The sequence below is a fragment of the Piliocolobus tephrosceles genome, chromosome 12 (genome assembly GCF_002776525.5).
Source record: "Piliocolobus tephrosceles isolate RC106 chromosome 12, ASM277652v3, whole genome shotgun sequence".
NCBI classification, from domain to species: domain Eukaryota; kingdom Metazoa; phylum Chordata; class Mammalia; order Primates; family Cercopithecidae; genus Piliocolobus; species Piliocolobus tephrosceles.
In genome coordinates, this window is record NC_045445.1 from 73,335,003 (window position 1) to 73,359,333 (window position 24,331).

A 24,331-nucleotide genomic window follows, 5' to 3' on the forward strand; every position below is an offset into this window, starting at 1 on the left:
GATGTGTGGTATTATTTCTGAGGGCTCTGTTCTGTTCCATTGGTCTATATCTCTGTTTTGGTACCAGTACCATGTTGTTTTGGTTACTGTAGTCTTTTAGTATAGTTTGAAGTCAGGTAGCGTGATGCCTCCAGCTTTGTTCTTTTGACTTAGGATTGTCTTGGTAATGTGGGCTCTTTTTTGGTTCCATATGAACTTTAAAGCAGTTTTTTCCAATTCTGTGATGAAACTCATTGGTATCTTGATGGGGATGGCATTGAATCTATAAATAACCTTAGGCAGTATGGCCATTTTCACGATATTGATTCTTCCTATCCATGAGCATGGTATGTTCTTCCATTTGTTTGTGTCCTCTTTGATTTCACTGAGCAGTGGTTTGTAGTTCTCCTTGAAGAGGTCTTTACATCCCTTTTAAGTTGGATTCCTAGGTATTTTATTCTCTTTGAAGCAATTGTGAATGGAAGTTCATTCCTGATTTGGCTCTCTGTTTGACTGTTACTGGTGTATAAGAATGCTTGTGATTTTTGCACATTGATTTTGTATCCTAAGACTTTGCTGAAGTTCCTTATCAGCTTAAGGAGATTTTGGACTGAGACGATAAGGTTTTCTAAATATGCAATCATGTCATCTGCAAACAGGGACAATTTGACTTCCTCTTTTCCTATTTGAATACCCTTTATTTCTTTCTCCTGCGTGATTGCCCTAGCCAGAACTTCCAACACTATGTTGAATAGGAGTGGTGAGAGAGGGCATCCCTGTCTTGTGCCAGTTTTCAAAGGGAATGCTTCCAGTTTTTGCCCATTCAGTATAATATTGGCTGTGGGTTTGTCATAAATAGCTCTTATTATTTTGAGATATGTTCCATCAATACCAAATTTATTGAAAGTTTTTAGCATGAAGTGCTGTTGAATTTTGTCAAAGGCCTTTTCTGCATCTATTGGGATAATCATATGGTTTTTGTCTTCAGTTCTGTTTGTATGCTTGATTACATTTATTGATTTGTGTATGTTGAACCAACCTTGCATCCCAGGGCTGAAGCCCACTTGATCATGGTGGATAAGCTTTTTGATGTGCTGCTGGATTCAGTTTTCCAGTATTTTATTGAGGATTTTTGCATCAATGTTCATCAGGGATATTGGTCTAAAATCCTCTTTGTTTGTTGTGTCTCTGCCAGGCTTTGGTATCAGGATGATGTTGGCCTCACAAAATGAGTTAGGGACGATTCCTTCTTTTTCTATTGTTTGGAGTAGTTTCAGAAAGGAATGGTACCAGCTCTTCCTCGTACCTCTGGTAGAATTTGGCTGTGAATCCATCTGGTACTGGACTTTTTTTGGTTGGTAGGCTATTAATTATTGCCTCAATTTCAGAGCATGTTATTGGTCTATTCAGGGATTCAACTTCTTCGTAGATTAGTCTTGGTAGAGTGTAAGTGTCCAGGAATTTATCCATTTCTTCTAGATTTTCTAGTTTATTTGCATAGACATGTTTATAGTATTCTCTGATAGTAGTTTGTATTTCTGTGGGGTCGGTGGTAATATCCCCTTCATCATTTTTTATTAAGTCTATTTGATTCTTCACTCCTTTCTTCTTTGTTAGTCTTGCAAGCAGTCTATCAATTTTGTTGATCTTTTCAAAAAACCAGCTCCTGGATTCATTGATCTTTTGAAGGGTTGTTTCCCTATCTCCTTCAATTCTGCTCTGGTCTTAGTTATTTTTTGCCTTCTGCTAGCTTTGAATGTGTTTGCTCTTGCTTCTCTAGTTATTTTAATTGTGATGTTAGGGTGTCAACTTTAGATGTCTCCTACTTTCTCTTGTGAGCATTTAGTGCTATAAATTTCCCTCTACACACTGCTTTAAATGTGTCCCAGAGTTTCTGGTATGTTTTGTCTTTGTTATCATTGGTTTCAAAGAACATTTTTATTTCTGCCTTCATTTCGTTATGTACCCAGTAGTCATTCAGGAGCAGGTTGTTCAGTTTCCATGTAGTTGAGCAGTTCTGAGTGAGTTTCTTAATCCTGAGTTCTAGTTTGATTGCACTGTGACCTGAGAGACAGTTTGTTATAGTTTACGTTCCTTTACATTTGCTGAGGAGTGTTTTACTTCCAACTATATGGTCAATTTTGGAATAAGTGTGATGTGGTGCTCAGAGGATGTGTATTCTGTTGTTTTGGGGTTGAAAGTTCTGTAGCTGTCTAGTAGGTCTGCTTTGTGCAGAGATGAGTTCAATTCCTGGATATCCTTGTTAACTTTCTGTCTTGTTGTTCTGTCTAATGTTGACAGTGGGGTGCTAAATCTCCCATTATTATTATTATTGTGTGGGAGTCTAAATCTTTTTCTAAGTCTCTAAGGACTTGCTTTATGAATCTGAGTGCTCTTGTATTGGGTGCATATATATTTAGGATAGTTAGCTCTTCTTGTTGAATTGATCCCTTTACCATTATTTAATGGCCTTCTTTGTCTCTTTTGATCTTTGTTGGTTGAAAGTGGCATGTTTTTGCATTGATTGGTACCAGTTGTTCCTTTCCATGGTTAATGCTTCCTTCAGGAGCTCTTGTAGGGCAGGCCTGGTGGTGACAAAATCTCTCAGCATTTGCTTGTCTGTAAAGGATTTTATTTCTCCTTCACTTGTAAAACTTAGTTTGGCTGGATATGAAATTCTGGGTTGAAAGTTCTTTTCTTTAAGAATGTTGAATATTGGTCCCCACTCTCTTCTGGCTCGTAGAGTTTCTGCAGAGAGGTCTGCCGTTAATCTGATCGACTTCCCTTTGTGGGTAACCCCACCTTTCTCTCTGGCTGTCTTAACATTTTTTTCCTTCATTTCAACTTTGGTGAATCTGACAATTATGTGTCTTGGAGTTGCTCTTCTCGAGCAGTATCTTTGTGGCGTTCTTGTATTTCCTGAATTTGAATGTTGGCCTGCCTCGCTAGGTTGGGGAAGTTCTCCTGGATGATATCCTGAAGAGTGTTTTCCAACTTGGCTCCATTCTCCCAGTCACTTTCAGGTACACCAATAAGACGGAGATTTGGTTTTTTCACATAGTCCTCTATTTATTGGAGGTTTTCTTTGTTTCTTTTTACTCTTTTTTCTCTAAACTTCTCTTCTCACTTCATTTCATTCATTTGATCTTCAATCAGTGATACCATTTCTTCCAGTTGATTGAATCGGTTACTGAAGCTTGTGCATTTGTCATGTAGTTCTCGTGCCATGGTTTTAAGCTCTATCAGGTCATTTAAGGACTTCTCTACATTGGTTATTCTAGTTAATCATTCGTCTAATCTTTTTTCAAGGTTTTTAGCTCCTTTGCAATGGGTTTGAACTTCCTCCTTTAGCTCAGAGAAGTTTGATCATCTGAAGCCTTCTTCTCTTAACTCGTCAAGGTCATTCTCCGTCCAACTTTGTTCTGTTGCTGGCGATGAGCTGCACTCCTTTGGAGGGGGAGAGGCACTCTGATTTTTAGAATTTTCAGCTTTTCTTCTCGGTTTTTTCCCCATCTTTGTGCTTTTATCTACCTTTGATCTTTGATGATGGTGACGTATAGATGGGGTTTTGTGTGGATATGCTTTCTTTTTGTTAGTTTTCCTTCTAACAGTCAGGGCCTTCAGCTGCAGGTCTGTTGGAGTTTGCTGGAGGTCCACTCCAGACCCTGTTTGCCTGGGTATCAGCACCAGAGGCTGCAGAAGAGTGAATATTGCTGAGCAGCAAATGTTGCTTCCTGATCGTTCCTCTGGAAGCTTCATCTCAGAGGGGTACCCAGCCATGTGAGGTGTCAGTCTGCTCCTACTGGGGGGTGCCTCCCGGTTAGGCTACTCAGGGATCAGGGACCCACTTGAGGAGGCAGTCTTCCCGTTCTCAGATCTCAAACTCCATGCTGGGAGAACCACTACTCTCTTCAAAGCTGACAGACGAGGACATTTAAATCTGCAGAGGTTTCTGCTGCCTTTTGTTTGGCTATGCCCTGTCCCCAGAGGTGGAGTCTACAGAGGTAGGCAGGCCTCTTTGAGCTGCGGTGCGTTTCACTCAGTTTGAGCTTCCCAGCCGCTTTGTTTACCTACTCAAGCCTCAGCAATGGTGGGTGCTCATCTCTGAGCCTTGCTGCCACATTGTAGTTAGATCTCAGACTGCTGTTTCAGTAATGAGGGAGGCCCCGTGGGCGTGGGACCCTCCAACCCTGGCACCAGATATAATCTCCTGGTTTGCAGTTTTCTAATACCATTGGAAAAGTGCAGTATTAGGATGGGAGTGACCTGATTTTCTAGGTGCTATGTGTCACGGTTTCCCTTGGCTAGGAAAGAGAATTCCCTTACCCTTTGCGCTTCCTGGGTGAGGTGATACATCGCCCTGCTTTGGCTCTCATTCAGTGGGCTGCACCCACTGTCCTGTACCCACTGTCCAACACGCTCCAGTGAGATGAACCCAGTACCTCAGTTGGAAATGCAGAAATCACCTGTCTTCTGTGTCACTCATGCTGGGAGCTGTAGTCTGGAGCTGTTCCTATTTGGCCATCTTGGAACCGCCCCCCACTATCTGTTGTTCACATTTTTTAAAAGTTATTATTTATATAATTATTTAATAACCGTATGTTCTTTTGAGCAGAAAACTGCAAATACATTTGTGAGAATTATACTCCATAGTAAATACCTACGTACTTATACTGAATTCTTGTGTCACTAAGAACCTTAATCCTATTCTAAGATGTCTTGAAACTCACAACTATCACTTTTTGGAAATATTTTTTCATATTTTGGCCAAGAGCTGAAGGGATTTTACTCCAAAATATAAGGCTAGAATTCAAACTTCCAGCACTCCCATCCCCAGTAAACACAATTATGAATATTCAGTATCTAAGGTACCTCTTAGATTATCAACATTTCAGAGTTATGTTTGATAAATGACATTTGAACAAGAATAACTAATATAGAAATAATCAGCTGAATTTATACTCCTGAAGTCTCTTCATCTTTAGTCTTTATACTTACTGTGTTTTCCAGGAGAAATTAAAGAAAAAGGTTACACTAATTATTTGTCAAGCTCAGTTCCAGATATATGCTTAAGACCTGCAGTTTATGCAGAGGCAAACCATTATTCTCTAAAATTACACCACATTACTTCTTGTAGAACTAATAGTAAAATACATCAATTCAAATCTTATGAAAGCAACACATTTTTAGGAGTAACTAGTATATAAAAATTTTAATATCAGTGGTTAAAATATAAAAATTATTTTTAATTCAAAGTATGCAACAAATGAAACCTACAGAAACCAGATTTTTCCCATCGCAATCCATTGCTTTGCCAAATAATATTCTGAAAACACATTCCTTCAGTCATTAAGCCATTCTAAAGTCCTTTGTTTCTGAGACAGAGTATCACTTTGTCACCCAAGTTGGAATGCAGTGGTGCCACTTTGACTCACTGCCACCTTGGCCTCATGGGTTCAAGCTATCCTTCTGCTTCAGCCCCCCAAGTACCTGGAACTACAGGCATACGCCACCACGCTGGGCTAATTTTCCTACTTTTGGTAGAGACAGGGTTTTACCATGTTGCCCAGGCTGGTTTTAGACTCCTGAACTCAAATGATCTACCCACCTCAGCCTCCCAAAGAGCTAGGATTGCAGGCGTGAGCCACTATGCCAAGCTCGTTATAAAGTTCTTAAAATACAAAAGAAATTAAATCTGTAAGAAAGTCTAGTAGACTAGATGCTGTCAAGGCTTGTATATTGGTTGTTATGCTTTCAGTACATTCCACATCATTTACTTCCACTCATGCCACCTTGCCTATAGTAACTTCCACTGCCTTCACCACCACGGCCATAAACTCCCAAGCCATCAGAAGCACCATATTTTCCATGTAATTGTTCCCCATTTTCATTTTTACAACAGATCCATAAACTCTTTGGTTATTCATTCCATCTCTGCTGTGGCCTCCCATTCCAGAACCTCTCATTCCAGAGCAGAATTCAAGAATAGTTTAATTTATCAATGTTGCATTTTTTTCATGTTTAGACATGACAACTACTGTATCTTTGTGTGTCACAAACTTTATATCTACTTCTGTTGCTCTGCATTTAGCTTCAATATCAATATGAATTTGTATTGGATTCAGTGGTGAGAAGAAATTAGCAATGTTATCTTCAGTTGCATGAAAAGGCAACCCTTTAATATATAAAAGAAATGACCACCATGAAAACCTGAACTTGCAGCACTAGCTCTGCCATAGCCATGTCCTCCCATACCTCTTCTATCTATCATTCAGTCATCAAAGCCATTATTTCCATAGTCATAATTACTATAGCCACCATAGTTATGAAAACCTTCATAAACAGCATCATTTCCATTACATCCTCATCACATTCTGTTATACATACTTTCACATCCAACTCTATAATAAACCTTTCTGTCTCCTGTTGATCTATCATATGGCCCCAATCACTGTTAAAAACAAATAGACAAAAGACTTCCATGAAAAAGGACTTTGCGCAAAAGAGGGTATCCAAATGTGATGGAGTGCTCCATTTCATTACTTGTTAGGAAAATGTAAATTAAAACAATGAAACTGCATATCCACTAGAATGGCTAAAATAAAAACATAAAAAAAAAAAATGATGCTAAATGTTGGAAAGGATGTGAAATTCCTGGAATCTCAAATACTCTTTCTGGAAATACAATTGGTAAAATGACTTTTTAAAAATATTCCAAAGTAAATACTAAAGCTGGACATAATCAAACTCTCTCTTCTAGCAATTCCAGTCCTAGCCATATACCAACAAAAATGTACGTATATGTGCACCAAAAAGTATATGCAGAAATATTCATAGGAGCACTATTTTTAATAGCCAAAGACTAAAATCAATTCAAATGGCCAAAATAGTAGAATTGATAAATACATTATAGAGTCTTCATATAAAGCAAATAAATCAATGCTGTAGGTGAAAAATATCACAAAAAATATTCAGATACGAAAGTGCTAAAACTATATAATTCTATCATTATGAAGTTCAGAAACAGATAAACCTAATTTATAGTGAAATAAGTCATAATGGTAGTTACTTTTGAGGAGGATCATATCAGTGTGATTGTAGATTGGGTTGCTTTGGGCCCAACTCTCTAGTTTGATATTACACTATTCTACCTTTTGCTTACTATTCTCAAACTCATTGATCCTCTTTGTGTTCCTTGTATAAGTCACACTTCTCTAGAAGGACAGAACTAATGGTATAGGTGTTTATATAAGGGGGAGTTTATTAAGAAGTATGGACTCACACGACCATACAGTGAGGTCCCACAGGAGGCCATCTACAAGTTGAGAACCAAGGAAGCTAATTTGAGACCCAAGGCTGAAAACGTTGGAGTCCAATGTATGTTTGAGGATGGGAAGCATTCAGCATGGGAGAAAGATGTAGGCTGGGAGACTAAGCCAGTCTACACTTTTCACGTTCCTCTGCCTGCTTTTATTCTGACTGTGCTAACAGCTGATTAGGTTGTGCCCACCCAGATTGAGTGCGGGTCTTCGTTTCTCACATCACTGACTCAAATGTTAATCTCCTTTGGCAACACCCTTACAGACACACCCAGGAACAATACTTTGCATTCTTCAATCTAATCAAGTTGACACTCAATATTAACCATCATAAGTCCACCCCTTATCAACTTGAACCCGTACACATCTCCTGAGAACACGCATAATCTTCAAATGAAGACAATCATAAGGTCATAATTACACCTAACATAATACAACCATCCTTCATAAAACTGGAAACGCACCAATCTCCAAATGCTATTACATAAAGTTAATAACATTTAAATGCTGGTATGAAATGAATAAATCTTTTGTCACATGATAAAGAAAAAAAGAAGTGAAATGAAGATATATTCTTAGTATAACTGTATACATGCACAAACATGTTTCTAATAAAATAAATAGGACATTTCTTCTATGGTTTTTATGGTTTTGGGTTTTACATTTAAGTCTTTAGTCCATCTTGAGTTAATTTTTGTATAAGGTGTAAGGAAGGGGTCCAGTTTCTGTTTTCTGTATATTACTAGCCAGTTTTCTTAGCATCATTTACTGAATAGGAGATCTTTCCCCATTGCTTGTTTATGTCAGGTTTGTCAAAGATCAGATGGTTGTAGATGTGTGATGTTATTCCTGAGGTCTCTGCTATGCTCCATTAGTCTATATGTCTGGTCTGATACCAGTACCATGCTGTTTTGGTTACTGTAGCCTTGTAGTATAGCTTGAAGTCAGGTAGCCTGATGCCTCCAGCTTTGTTCTTTTTGTTTAGGATTGTCTTGGCTATAAAAGGTATTCTCTGATTCCATATGAAATTTAAAATAGTTCTAATTTGGTGAAGAATGTCAATGGTAGTTTGATGGGAATAGCACTGAATCTATAAATTACTTTGGTCAGTATGGCCATTTTCATGATATTGATTCTTCCTATCCATGAGCATGGAATGTTTTTCCATTTGTTTGTGTTCTCTCTGATTTCCTTGAGCAGTAGTTTGTAGTTCTCCTGGAAGACGTCCTTCACATCTCTTGTTAGCTGTATTCCTAGGTATTTTATTCTCTTTGTAGCAATTATGAGTGGGAGTTCATTCGTGATTTGGCTGTCTGCTTGCCTCTTGTTGGTGTAAAGGAATGCTTGTGATTTTTGCACATTGATTTTGTTGAAGTTGCTTATAAGTTCAAGAAATTTTTGGGCAAAGATGATGGGGTTTTCTAAATATAAAATCATGTCGTCAGCAAAGAGAGATGACTTGACTTCCTCTCTTCTTAGCTGAATATGCTTTATTTCTTTCTATTGCCTGATTGCCCTGGCCAGAACTTCCAATATCCTGTTGAATAAGAGTGGTGAGAGAGGACATCTTTGTCAGGTACCTATTTTCAAAGGGAATGCTTCCAGTTTTTCCCCATTCAATATGATATTGGCTGTGGGTTTCTCATAAATAGCTCTTATTATTTTGAGATATATTTCATCAACCTAGGCAATACCATTCAGGACATAGGCATGGGCAAAGACTTCTTCACAAAAATGCCAAAAACCATTGCAACAAAAGCCAAAATTGACAAATGGTGTCTAATTAAACTAAAGCGCTTCTGAACAGCAAAAGAAACTACCATCAGAGTGAATAGGCAACCTACAGAATGGGAGAAAAATTTTGCAATCTACTCACCTGACAATGTCTAATATCCAGAATTTACAAGTAACTTAAACATATTTACAAAATACACACACACACACACACACACACACGTACACACACACAAATAACCCCATCAAAAAGTGGGCAAAGGATATGAATAGACACTTTTCAAAAGAAGGCTTTTATGCTGCCAACAAATATATGAAAAAACTCAATATCACTGATAATCAGAGAAATGCAAATCAAAAGCTCAATGAGATACCATCCCATGCCAGTCGGAATGGCAATTACTAAAAGGTCAGGAAACAATAGATGCTGGTGACACTGTGTAGAAATAGGAATGCTTTTACCCTGTTCGTGGGAACGTAAATTAGTTCAACCATTGTGGATGACAGTATGGCGATTCCTCAAGGATTTAGAACCAGAAATACCATTTGAGCCAGCTTTCCCATTTCTGAATATATACCCAAAGGAATAGAAATCATTCTACTGTAAAGACACATGCACCCATATGTTTATTGCAGCACTATTTACAATATCAAAGACATGGAACCAATCCAAAAACCCATCAATGATAGGCTGGATAAAGAAAATGTGGTACATACACATCATGGAATACTATGCAACCATAAAAATGAATGGGATTATGTCCTTTGCAGGGACATGAATGAAGCTGGAAGCCATATCTTCAGCAAACTAACAGAGGAACGGAAAACCAAACACCATATGTTCTCATTCATAAGTGGGAGTTGAACATTGAGAAAACATGGACACAGAAAGGGGAACAACAAACACCAGGGTCTGTTGAGGGGTTTGAGGGGTGAGGGGAGGGAAATTAGAGGATGAGTCAATAGATACAGCAAATCACCACAGCACATATATACCTATCTAACAAACCTGCACGTTCTGCACATGCATCCCATCGTTTTTATAAGAAATAAGGAAAAAAAAGAAAAATAACAAACAAAAGAAAAAAGAGAGAGACTGCAATAACATAAATAACATACTATTTCTATAAAAAAAAGAGGAAATACTCATGATAATTACAGTCCTCATTTCTGCAACTGATCACGTGGTCATAGCTCTTATTGATGACTACCTTCTTCTACTACCCATACTGTATTCCCGTTGCTTTCAGCAAGCACCTCAACAGGTCATGGTTGTTTTCCTGGTGGAGTGACCCAAACCTTCATTTTTGAAGAGTCTGGGCCATTTGTAGTCCTGCCTGGATTAGGCTGTTGTGGTTTTCCATTAACCTTAATCACAGGGCATGATAATACTAAGAGATCTAATATTAAGAGAATATTAAGGGATCTTCTGTATTCCATGTACTCTGCCCATTCAATATCATATTGAATGGGAAAAAGCTGGAAGCATTCCCTTTGAAAACAGGTACATGACAAAGATGTTCTCTCTCACCACTCTTATTCAATGGAGGTGGGAGGAATATCCCTACCTCCATTGTGATATAGTAGACTGATTTCATCCACAGCTAACACTGTAACTTCCTTCTTAGCTTGTTGACTTAGAGGTAGGAGGAGCCCAAATTGTCCAGGTGACAATCTTACCTTCCAGTTTAATGGAATTGTTGTTGTGTCTCTTTGTGGCAGCGTTCCTTCCTCAGAACTAAGACCTCTGCCAGCAGAACGTAGTGTTGTGGAAACAGGAAGGAAAAATATTGCTAATGGATCACTAGGGGTGATGTTGAGTGGTGCCACTTCCACTTCCACCCCTTGATTCCTGGACCTGTGAATTCTGATTATGGGAGAAACAGTACCATATATTGGATGGTAATTCAGAACATACACAGCCTTCTGGAGAACTTTTCCCCAGCTCTGCAAAGTATTGTTATCTAGTTGGTATCGTATTTGTGATTTCAAAAGGCCATTCCACCGTTCTCTCAATCCAGCTGCTTCAGGATGATTTGGAACATGGTAAGACCAGTGAATTCCATGAGCACGAGCCCACCCCGACACTTCTTTAGCTGTAATGTGAGTGCTTTGGTCAGAAACAATGCTGGATGGAATATCACGACAGTGGAAAAGGCATTTCATGAGTTCATAGATGGTAGTCTTGGCAGAAGCATTGCATGCAGGATAGGTAAATCCATGTCCAGAGTTAAGTGTCTATTCCAGTGAGGACAAACTGCTGCCCTTTCCATGATGGAAAAGGTCCAATACAATCAGCCTGCCACCAGGTAGTTGGCTGATCACCCCAAGAAATTGTGGCATATCAAGGGCCAAGTGTTGATCTCTGCTGCTGGCAAATTGTCCACTCAGCAGTGGCAGTAGCAAGGTCTACCTTAGTGAGTTGAAGTCCGTGTTGTCAGCAACGTATCTCAGGCCCATGTGCAACCTCCATCCCTGCCAACATGGTCACTTTGTTCATGGGCACATTGGGTGATGACAGCGGTGACTGGGGAAAGAGGCTGAGTGGTGTCCACATTATGGGTCATCCTATCCACATGATTATTAGAATTATTCTCTGCTGAGGTCACTCATTGGTGAGCACTCACATGGGATGCAAATATCTTCAGTTTTTGGCCACTCAGAGGGGTCTGTCCACATACCTCTTCTCCAAATTTCTTTGTCACCAATTTTCAAATCATGCTTCTTCCAGCTCCTTGACCATCCAGCCAATCCATTGGATACAGCCCATAATTCAGTATATAATCACACATTTGGTCATTTCCCCTTCCATGCAAAGTGCATAACCAGGTGTATTGCTCAAAACTCTGCCCACTGGGAAGATTTCCCTTCAACACTGTCTTCCAGGGATGTCCTAAAAAGGAGCTGTAGTGCTGCAGCTGTCCACCTTAGGGTGGTGCCTGCATATTGTGCAGAACCATCTGTGAACCAGGCCTTAGTCTTCTCTTCTTCTGTCAACTGATCATACGGAACTCTTCATGAGGCCATCAGTGCAGGCTGGGGAAGAGAAGACAGGGTGGCAGGGGTGGAGACCATGGGCATTTGAGCTATTTCCACATGTAACTTACTTGTGCCTTCAGGACCTGCTTGAGTCTGATCACGTATATACCACTTCAATTTGATGATGGAATGCTGCTGTGCATGACCCACTTTACGGCTAGATGGGTCAGAAAGCACCAGGTTCATGATAGGTAGTTCAGGTCACATGCTTACTTGATGGCCTATAGTCAAAAGTTCAGTTTCCACCGAAGCCCAGTAACAGGCCAAGAGCTGTCTCAAAAGGAGTGTAGTTATCTGCAGAAGATGGTAGGGCCTTGCTCCAAAATCCTAGAGAACTCTACTGTGTTTCACCTGTGGGGGCCTGCCAGTGGCTCCAAACAGCATATTTATCTGCCATTGACACCTCAAGCACCATTGGATCTGCTGGGTCATATGGCCCATGTGGCAGAGCAGCTTGCATAGCAGCCTGGACCTGTTTCAGAGCGTTCTCTTGTTCTGGACCCCATTCAAAACTGGTAACTTTTTGGGTCACTTGATAAATGGGTCAGAGTAACACACCCAGATGAGGAATGTGTTGCCTCCAAAATTCAAATAGGCTGGTCTCAAACTCCTCGACTCAAGCAATCCACCTGCCTCCACCTCCCAAAGTGCTGAGATTACAGTTGTGAGCCACTGCAACTTACCTGTTCATTTGGACTTTATCATTGGATGTTTGTGTGGCTTGGAAGCCATCAGAATTCAGGGGGTTCATATTTTTGGTTCTACATTCAACCAGGGACTACTTGCAGGTTTTCTGTCTAATTGCTGCCAAGGGGATTTGGCCTTCCAGACTGTCAGAAATGAATGCAATTTTATTTTTAGGCTGACTTTCTTGTACTCTGGCCCCTGGGTCACAGTAGCTTATTGTCAAAATTAGTGCTTTTGTTAGAGGTGTGTTTAATTCTTTTGTATCCATGAAATTAAATTCTGTTTGTAATTCTCTGTGTGGCTTGAGAAAAGTTTTCAAGCTTTCCCCACATCCTGCTGTGATTCTTCCTGAGTGAGTGCAGTCTAGCACCTGGGCAGTCTTATCATCCTCCAAGATTGGCCAGAAGGGTGCTTTTTGGCTGTTTCTTTTCCTGGACCTATTACACCTCAGCTCTGGTATTGCACTTGTATACTGAAGTTCCAGCTTTCTCTTAATTGTTCTCTACCAAGCTTTCAGTTGTTTCAACAATACTTTTAGATATCAAGTTATTTATCCCTTTTTTCCTATTAAGTCACTCCTCTCAGTCAGAGCTGCAGACCTCCCTTTTTTTTAAAGTAAAAATAATTTAAATCATGTCTTTTATAGCAACATGGATGGAGAGGGAGGCAATACTCCTAAACAAATTAATGCAGGAACAGAAAGTCAAATACCGCATATTCTCACTTATAAATGGGAATTAAACATTGAGCATACATGGGCATAAACGTGCTAACAATGGACAATGTGGACTACTAGATGTTGGGGGGTGGGGTGGGTTAAAAAACTACCTATTGGGTACTATGTTCACTACTTTGGTGATGGAATCCATAGTCCTAATCTAGCATCACAGTATTTCCATGTAAAAAATTTGCACATGTCCCCCAGTATATAAAATAAAAGTTGAAAAAACATAAAATTTATACAAAGGATTTTATAAAAGAACAGTAATAAGTAACAAGATAGAGAGCTTCCTTATTTGAAATTCTATCATGCTGATTTTTTTGGGAATTGGTGGCAAAATGGCTGAATAGGAACAGCTCCAGTCTGCAGCTTTCAGCGAGATCAACGCAGAAGGCAGGTGATTTCTGCACTTTCAACTGAGGTGCCCAGTTCATCTCATTTGGGACAGTGGGTGCAGCCCATGGAGGGTGAGCTGAAGCAGGGTGGGAGTCGCCTCACCCGGGAAGTGCAAGGGGTTGGGGAACTCTCTACCCTAACCAAGGGAAGCCATGAGGGACCTTGCCATGAAAAACAATGCACTCTGGCCCAAATACTGCACTTTTCCCATGGTCTTTGCAGTCTGCAGACCAGGAGATTCCCTCCAGTGCCTATATCACCAGTGCCCTGGGTTTCAAGCACAATACTGGGCAGCCATTTGGGCAGACATCAAGCTAGCTGCAGGAGTTTTCTTTTCTTTTCTTTTTTTTTTTTTTCATACCCCAGTGGCACTGCCCTGGAAAGGGAACAGAAGCCAGGGAGCCAAGTGGTCTGGCTCAGCAGATCCCATGCCCACGGAGCCCAGCAAGCTAAGATCCACTGCCTTGAAACACTTGCTGCTAGCACAGCAGTCTGAGGTTGACCTGGGACACTGGAGCTTGGTGGGAGGAGGGGCCTCCACCATTACTGAGGCTTGAGTAGGCTGTTTTACCCTCACAATGTAAACAAAGCTGCCGGGAATTTTGAACTGAGTGGAGCCGACCACAGCTCAACAAGGCCGTTGTGGCCAGACTGCTTCTCTAGATTCCTCCTCTCTGTGAAGGGCATCTCTGAAAAAAAAGGCAGCAGCCCCAGTCAGAGGATTATATATAAAACCACCATCTCCCTGGGACAGAGCACCTGGGGGAAGGGGCAGCTGTGGACTCAGCTTCAGCAGACTTAAACGTCCCTGACTGATGGCTCTGAAGAGAGTAGTGGATCTCTCAGCACAGCGTTCCAGCTCTGCTAAGGGTCAGGCTGCCTCCTCAAGTGGGGCCCTGATGCCCCTATATCCTGACTGGGAAACAACTCCCAGTAGGGGCTGACAGACACCTTATATAGGAGAGCTCCAGCTGGCATGTGGCCGCTGCCCCTCTGGGATGAAACTTCAGGAAAAAGCAGCAATCTTTGCTGTTCTGCAGCCTCTGCTGGTGATACCTAGGCAAACAGGGTCTGGAGTGGACCTCCAGCAAACTCCAGCAGACCTGCAGCACAGGGGCCTGACTCTTAGAAGGAAAACTAACAAACAGAAAGGGATAGCATCAACATCAATAAAAATGACGTCCAAAGACCACAGATGAAGGTCACCAACATCAAAGACCAAAAGTAGATAAATCCAGGATGATGGGGGAAAACCAGTGCAATAAGGCTGAAAATTCCAAAAACCATAGCACCTTGTCTCCTCCAAAGGTTGACAACTCCTCACCAGCAAGGGAACAAAACTGGATGGAGAATGAGTTTGATGAATTGACAGAAGTAGGCTTCAGAAGGTAGGTAATAACAAACTCCTCTGAGCTAAAGGAGCATGTTCTAACCCAATGCAAGGAAGCTAAGAACCTTGAAAAAAAGTTTAGAAGGATGGCTACCTAGAATAACTAGTTTAAAGAAGAACATAAATGGCCTGATGGAGCTGAAAAGCAGCACAAGAACTTTGTGAAGCATACACAAGTATCAATAGCCGAATCGATCAAGCAGAAAAAAGGATATCAGAGATTGAAGATCAACTCGATGAAATAAAGTGAGAAGACAAGATTAGAGAAAAAAGAATTAAAAGCAATGAATAAAGTTTCAAAGAAATATGGTACTATGTGAGAAAACCAAACCTACGTTTGATTGGTGTACCTGAAAGTGACAGGGAGAATGGAATCAAGTTGGAAAACACTCTTCAGGATATTATCCAGGAGAACTTCCTCAACCTAGCAAGACAAGCCAACATTCAAATTCAGGAAATACAGAGAACACCACAAAGATTATCCTTGAGAAGAGCCATCCCAAGACACATAATTGTCAGAGTCACCAAGGTTGAAATGAAGGAAAAAATGTTAAGGGCAGCCAGAGTAAAAGGTAGGGTTACCCAAAAAGGAAAACCCCTCAGACTAACATAGGATCTTTTGGCAGAAACTCTACAAGTCAGAAAAGCTAGGGCCAATATTCAACATTCTTAAAGAAAAGAACTTTCAACCCAGAATTTCATATCCAGTCAAACTAAGTTTTGTAAGTGAAGGAGAAACAAAATCCTTTACAGACAAGCAAATGCTGAGAAATTTTGTCATCACCAGGCCTGCCTTACAGGAGCTCCTAAAGGAAGCACTAAACATAGAAAAGAACAAACAATACCAGCCACTGCCAAAAAAACACTATATTGTAAAGACCATCGACACTATGAAGAAACTGCATCAACTAATGGGCAAAATAACCAGCCAGCACCATGATGACAGAATCAAATCCACACATAACAATATTAACTTTAAATGTTAATGGGCTAAATGCCCCCAAGTAAAAGACACAGACTGGCAAACTGGATAAAGAGTCAACACCCATTGGTGTGCTGTATTTAGAATACCCATCTCATGTGCAAAGACACACATAAGCTCAAAATGAAGGGATGGAGAAATATTTACCAAGCAGATAAAAAGAAAAGCAGGGGTTACAATCCTAGTCTCTGATAAAACAGACTTTAAAGCAACAGAAATCAAAAGAGACGAAGAAGGGAATTACACAATGGTAAAGGGATCAATGCAACAAGAAGAGCTAACTATCCTAAATATATATGCACCCAATACAGGAGCGCATAGATTCATAAAGCAAGTTCTTAGAGACCTACAAAGAGACTTAGACTCCCACACAATAATAGTGGGAGACTTTAACACTCCACTGCCACTATTAGACAGATCAACACGACAGAAAACTAACAAAGACATTCAGGACTTGTGCTCAGCTCTGGACCAAGCAGACCTAGTAGACATCTACAGAACTCTCCACCCCAAGTCAACAAAATATACATTCTTCTCAGCACCTCAATGCACTTATTCTAAAATTGACCACATAATTGAAAGTAAGACACTCTTCAGTAAATGCAAAAGAATGGAAATCGTAACAAACAGTCTCTCAGACCACAGTGCAATCAAATTAGAACTCAGGATTAAGAAACTCATTCAAAACCACACAACTACATGGAAACTGAACAACCTGCTTCTAGGGTGAGACAATAAGGTCTTGTCCCTTTAAAAAGAAAAGATCAGTTGGCTGTAGTTACGTGGCTTCATTTCTAGGTTATCTATAAAATTCAAATATGACATGTTTTTACTTATAAATGGGAGATAAATAATGTGTACACATGGAAATAGAGTGTGGAGCAATATACATTAGACATAGAATGGTGGGAGGGTGAGAAGGAGGTAGGAAATGAGAAATTACCTAATGGGTACAATGTATACTATATGAGTAATAACTACATTAAAAAAACAGACCTCACCACTATTCGATATATTCATGTAACAAAACTGCACTTGTACCTTCTAAATCTATACAAATGCACATACACACTTATATACATATACATATGTTATAGGAGGCAGAAAGAAATTAGGTAGACAGGGTAAAGCAAGTCCCTGGCAAAAAAAAAAAAAAAACAAAAAAACAAAAAAACAAAAAAACCTTTTAACAAAAGCAGCTCAAAAATAACTCTTTCTAACCTCATGTAGTTCAAAGAAATCACTTCTCTTCTAACAACAAGCAGCCTGAAAGAGCAAACTGTAAAAGAAATTTCTTAAATGAAAAAGAATTTTCTTTAAGACTGCTCGCAATTTTCTTAAAGGGTGTTCACCATCCTGGCCAACATGGTGAAACCCCTTCTCTACTAAAGATACAAAAATTTGCAGGGCGCGGTGGCTCAGGCCTGTAATCCCAGCACTTTGGGAGGCCGAAGCGGGCAGATCACGAGGTCAGGAGATCGAGACCATCCTGGCTAACGCGGTGAAACCCCGTCTCTACTAAAAATACAAAAAATTAGCCTGGCGTAGTGGCGGGCGCCTGTAGTCCCAGCTACTCGGGAGGCTGAGGCAGGAGAATGGCGTGAACCCAGGAGGCGGAGTTTGTAGTGAGCCCAGATTGCGCCACTGCACTCCAGCCTGGGCGACAGAGCAAGACTCCACCTCAAAAAAATAAAGATACAAAAATTAGCTGGACTTGGTGACGTGTGCCTGTAGTCCCAGCTACTCTGGAGGCTGAGGCAGGAGAATCACTTGAACCCAGGAGGTGGTGGTTGTAGTGAGCTGAGATCACACCACTGCACTCCAGCCTGGGCAACAGAGCAAGACTCCATCTCAAAAGAAAAAATAAATAAATAAATAAAAGAATGCTCAGATTAATTGAAAGTGGAAATCCAAGCTATGGGTACATTTAAAAGGCCTTCTTGTTTTTCTCTTTATAAATGTTGTTTTCTGCAAGAGATTTTTTTTTTTTCCTCAGTCAACTAAATTACTTTTTTCTTTTCACTCTATCTTGCTACTCTTGGTGCATGCATAAAAGACCCTAGAATGATTTCTGGTGGCCTGGAACTCCTTAGGAAAACAGAAAAGGTGCCACAAATTCCATTTTGGGAAAAAATATCTGTTTTCCTCGTGGAGCCCCTGAAATTAATGGTAAGTAAGTACCTCTCAAAATCTGTCTTTCTCTTCTGGCTCTGCTTGTTTATTAGGCCCTGGAAATTGTATTCCTAACCCTGTTCTTAAAGGGCCTCACCCAGAGGTCAATAATCCAATTGGGAAATTAGTAAATACAAATCTCATAACTACTGTATTTTTTTCTGTTTGTGTGGTTACATATGTGTGTAATGTTTATTTAGCAAGCGTTCTTGTTAACTGGCCTAAAATAATAAGCACTTAAATAAAATATTTTTAAGGGAAAAGTAAAAGCTGTGGTACCTTTCAGCTCATGAGACTTTCATCTTTAAAATAAAGAGTGTTAGGAACAATTGGTAAAGTAAAAATGCCTTCAAGGTTTAAAGATGTGGTCTAAATTATGCAGGTCAGATACTATGTTTGCTAAATGTTTTAAGGTTGTAAACTGCTTCTTTAGCCTTTAAAAGCTGTCTACTTGCCTGCTTCACAATTGACAAAAATTATAAGAAGGCATGGAAAGGTACATTTTACTTAGGAATAAAGAATTGTCTTAAAATTAAATAAAATAAAGTGAAAATTTTAAGCAAATTGTAAAAAGATTGTAAACATTAATCTTGCAAAGGAAGCTCTGTGTGTAAACATATTAACTAAATTCAAAATAATATACTATATTTTTTCTGTAAATTAAACACTAGAATGGACTAATCTAATAGAAAACAGAAAAAGTTTTTAACTTTTTGCTTGGAACACTGCTAATCTTTGTTTTATTTTTCAGAGTCAAGAAAACTTGTCTTAAGCTGGCTTCAGCCTTTAACAACTAAGTAAAGTATACTCCTGTAAATGAGGTTTGAAGCGTGTTTTTTTTCTCTCTGCCTAGTTCTTCTAGAATTTGGAAACTAGTCATAAGTATTCTTAAATTACAATATAGTTGTCTGCATCAGTGCAACAAAAATCTGTTTTCTTTTGCAACAAGAAAAAATTGGAAAACCTGGTTGTTTTACCAAGGCTGTAGCTGGAAGGATATGTTCCCCTTTAAGGAATCAAGCTTGATTTGCAAAGCCGATAAAAGCCCCTGGGGATACCGGCCTCATAACTTGTCTGCACAGTCTCCATGGGGGGTTCCTGACCTGTGGTGAGTAGAGAGTGCCACTTTCTAACAGGCCTAGAAACCCCGTGCTCCTGGAACCTCAAAAAGAAAGAAGTTTACCCAACTCATAGGTATTTAAAGGCAAAAAGCCATGGCTGGGCTGGGATTTAAAAGATCCTATCCGAGATTCCTCGCGGAACAAAGTTCCATCAAAGCCAATCTAAAAGGCCTATGTAAAAATAGTTATTGTTACTGCAGTTTATGCAAATAATTAGGCCAAGTATAAGACTAAAGTTTATTTTGCAAACAGCTCAGTCATATCATAAGTTTAACAAAAATGAAGACTCGAGAGAGAGAGAAATTATGTTTTAGAACTTATACACCTGTTATTGACTTCTAGACTCATTAATTGTTTTTAAGTTCTTACCAACATTTTAAACTAACCCTGCTTATTCCTGTCAACCAACCAGCTATCTCTGGCTGCAGCGCAGAGAAAACAAAAAAGGAAAGGAAATGTAAAAGTCTGAGACAATGTTCTAGTTCTGGGTAATTACCCTAAATATCCTGCCAGGTAACCTATAATCCCAAAGTTTCCTTTTTTTTTTTTGGAAAGTAAAAACAAGAAAGTTAAACAAAGGTAAGTCCCATACACCCACTTACAACAGAACAACCCATCTAAATGTCTCACGGGCATCTACCGATCTGTTGTCATTGGTTATGGCCTATAGCGACCCCCCCATTAATGGTAGTCTTAATACTCATATTTGGACCCTATATTCTAAATCTCCTTGTAAAGTTTATCTCTTCTCACCTAGAAACCATCAAGCTTCAGATGGTGCTCTAAATGGAGCCAAAAATGAAACCGCCCTTTTACCAGGGACCTTTAAATTAACCTGAGGAGGAGCCCCAGCTGCTATTCCCCACACAACACACCTCTCTAACAGAAAGCAGCCAGAATAAGTCGTCACCCAATTCCCCCTAACAGCAGTTAGGGACTCCATTCCAGAGTGGGGAAATACAAGAGGCAAACAGAAATTATTTAGGTAGACAGGGTAAAGCAAGTCCCTGGCAAAAAAAAAAAAAAAAAAAAAAACTTTACTTTTAACAAAAAGCAACTCAAAAGTAGCTCCCTTTCTAACCTCATGAAGTTCAAAGAAATCACTTCTCTAACAACAAGCAGCCTGAAAGAGCAGACTGCAAAACAGAGATAAGATAGCTTGGATACAGAAGGAGAGGGGGAAGTTTCTGGGATAATCACCAAACTTCACACTCATACAATGGGCCCCAGTAAAAACAGTGGGCCTTAGTATGCACATTCCTTTCCCTTTAGGCACAGTAAGATAGGGAAGCTAAAAGTGGACGTGGTGAGGGATGCCTGCAGCTGCAATAAGATGTCTGGGAACAGACACAGAAACTCTCCCTCGCAGATAAGCAAGACAAAGCAGCAGAGACTAAGATTCTGCCTATGTGGTCAGCAAATGGAACTGATTAACAAAACAAAACAAAACAAAACAAAACAAAACAAAACAACAACAACAACAAAAAAAAACTCTGCTCTGTACAGATCGCACACCTGGTTCCAACTAAACTGTTGGGCCCTAGAAAGATAAGACATCCCTTCCTCATGACCTCCCTCCTCACTAGCCCATTTATAAAACCCCTTACATATTTACTACCCCCTATAACCCCGCTCTGGACCCCTGTCTGTGACAGAGAACTGTTCTTTCCTTTTATCTATTCAACTCCTGCTCAAAACTCACTCTGTGCGTGTGTGTGTGTGTGTGTGTCTGCGACCTCGATCTCCTTGACTGTGAGACCAAGAACCTTAGTATTTACCCCAGACAAGACTGCTTCACATATATGTGTACAAATACAGCTATTCATATATGTGTATGTGCATGTGTGTGTTTGTGTGTATGTGTGTGTGGTGTGTGTGTATTGCATTTCTCTGCTTCTCTTTCATGGTTATCAATACCATGTGGTCTTCATTGTTATAACTTTATAATAACTTGATGACAGATGGTATAAGTCCTTTAAATTTATTATTTTCAAAGTCATTTTGGCTATTCTAGGTTGACTGCATTTTCATATGAATGTTATAATTAACATTAATTTCTTCAGGAAAAATCTGCTGGAATTTTTGGGATTGCATTGCATACATAAATCAATGAGGGGAAATCAACATCTTAACAATCTAATCCATGATTATGAAATATCTCTGCATTTATTTAGGTTTTTAAAATCTCTCTCAGAAAGATTCTTTAGTTTTCAGTAGACAGGTTCTGCACATCTTTTGTCTGATTTATCCCTAGGTGTCTCATATGTTATAATTGGGAATTGTATTTTTAAAAAATACAAAATAATTTACCACTGTTCATTGCTAGTACATATTAATAGAATTATGATTCTTTTGTACATTGAGGTTGTATTATTTAACCATGCTGAACTCACTTATTACCTCCATTGGCTTTTTTGTTAACTCCAATGAATTTGTATGTACTCCACCATGTAATCAGTGAAACAATAGTTACTTTTCTCTTTCAACTCTGAATGAGTCTTATTTCTTTTTTTTTTTTTTTTTTTTTTGCCTTACAATAAGAATATAAAACTCTTTCACTTTGAATAAGTCTTCTTTTTGTTAACATTAACAGTTACAGTTTCTATCCAACACTAAATACTGGTAACCATCGACTTGTTTTTTATCGCTATAATTCTGTCACTTTGAAAATGCTAAATAGTGTCTGTTTTCATACTATTTAGAGAGTTCATTTTGTATTCTTAATAAAAGTCTGTTGTCATACATGTGATTTCAATGTATTTTCTTCAAGTTTTTTTATTCTTTCAGAGAAGTGTTTTGCAGAAAAAAATCATAACTTTTATTAATTTCAATTTATTGATTATTTATAGATCATGAGTTTGGTTTAATGTCTTAGAAGTCGTTACTTAAATTTTTTCTCATGTTTCCTTCTGAAATATTTGGGTATATACGTTTTACTTTGAATTCCATGATCCATTTTAGGTTAATTTTTAAAAGTGTGAGGTTTAGGTTGAGGTTTGTTTCTTTCATAGAATTTGTTGAAAAGACTGTATTTCCATTGATTTGTTTTTGCACTTTTGTCAGAAATTGTCTATTCATACCTGTGAAGGTGTATTTCTGAACTCCCTCTTTTGTTTCATTGGTCTGTGTGTCTATCCCTCATCCATGGGCAGGCTGTCTTGTTTTGTCACTAAATAATAAGTCTTAAAATCTTACAGAGTGATTTTTACACTTTACTCGTTTTTTGCAAGATTATTTTTTAGCTATTTTGTGCCCTTTGCCTTTCCATATAAATTGTATAATCAGCTTGTTTACATTTACAAAATATTTTGCTAAGGCTTTTATGGGAATGGTGTTAAAGTCATAGGTACATTTGACGATAATTAAGATATTTACCATGTTCAGATTTTTTTGTTTTAGACAGAGTCATGCTCTGTTGCCCAGGCTGGAGTGCAGCAGCACAGTCTTGGCTCACTGCAACATCCACCTCCCATGTTCAAGCAATTCTCCTGCCTCAGCCTCCCAAATAGTTGGGACTACAGGTGTGAGCCACTAAGCCCAGCAAATTTTTGTATTTTTAGTAGAAATAGGGTTTCAACGTGTTGACCAGGCTGGTCTCGAACTCAGACTCCTAACCTCAAGTGATCCACACGTCTCATCCTCCCAAAGTGCTGGGATTACAGGGATGAGCCACCGTGCCAGGCCTATGTTCAGATTTCTAATCCATGAACATGATATGACTTTCTATTTATTTAAATCTTGGATTTTTTTTAATCAGAATTTTGTAGTTTTTAGCATACAAGTCTTATGCCTGTTTTTTAAAAGTATATAACTATTTAATTTCCTTTGGTGTGATTATAAATGATACTATGTTTTTAATTTTGGTTTCCAAATCTTCATTGATAGTAGATAGAAATATGATCGATTTTTGAATGTTAGACTTGTATTATGCAGCCTTAATAAACTTATTTATTGGTACTAAAAATCACTTTGAATTTATACATGAACAATCATGTTACCTGCAGGTAGAGACAGATATGTGTTTCTTCACTCCGATGTTTTTTCCTTACATTATTACAAAGGCTAGAAATTCTAAATCTATGCATTATAGGAGTTGGAAGATGGACAACTGTGTCTTTTTTTTTATTATTATACTTTAAGTTCTAGGGTATATGTGCATAACGTGCAGGTTTGTTACATATGTATACTTGTGCCATGTTGGTGTGCTGCACCCATCAACTCGTCAGCACCCATCAATTCATCATTTATATCAGGTATAACTCCCAATGCAATCCCTCCCCCCTACCCCCCCATGATAGGCCCCGATGTGTGATGTTCCCCTTCCCGAGTCCAAGTGATGTCATTGTTCAGTTCCCACCTATGAGTGAGAACATGCGGTGTTTGGTTTTCTGTTCTTGTGATAGTTTGCTAAGAATGATGGTTTCCAGCTGCATCCATGTCCCTACAAAGGACGCAAACTCATCCTTTTTTATGGCTGCATAATATTCCATGGTGTACATGTGCCACATTTTCTTAATCCAGTCTGTCACAGATGGACATTTGGGTTGATTCCAAGTCTTTGCTATTGTGAATAGTGCCGCAATAAACATACGTGTGCATGTGTCTTTATAGCAGCATGATTTATAATCCTTTGGGTATATACCCAGTAGTGGGATGGCTGGGTCATATGGTACATCTAGTTCTAGATCCTTGAGGAAAGGCCATACTGTTTTCCATAAAGGTTGAACTAGTTTACAATCCCATGAACAGTGTAACAGTGTTCCTATTTCTCCACATCCTCTCCAGCACTTG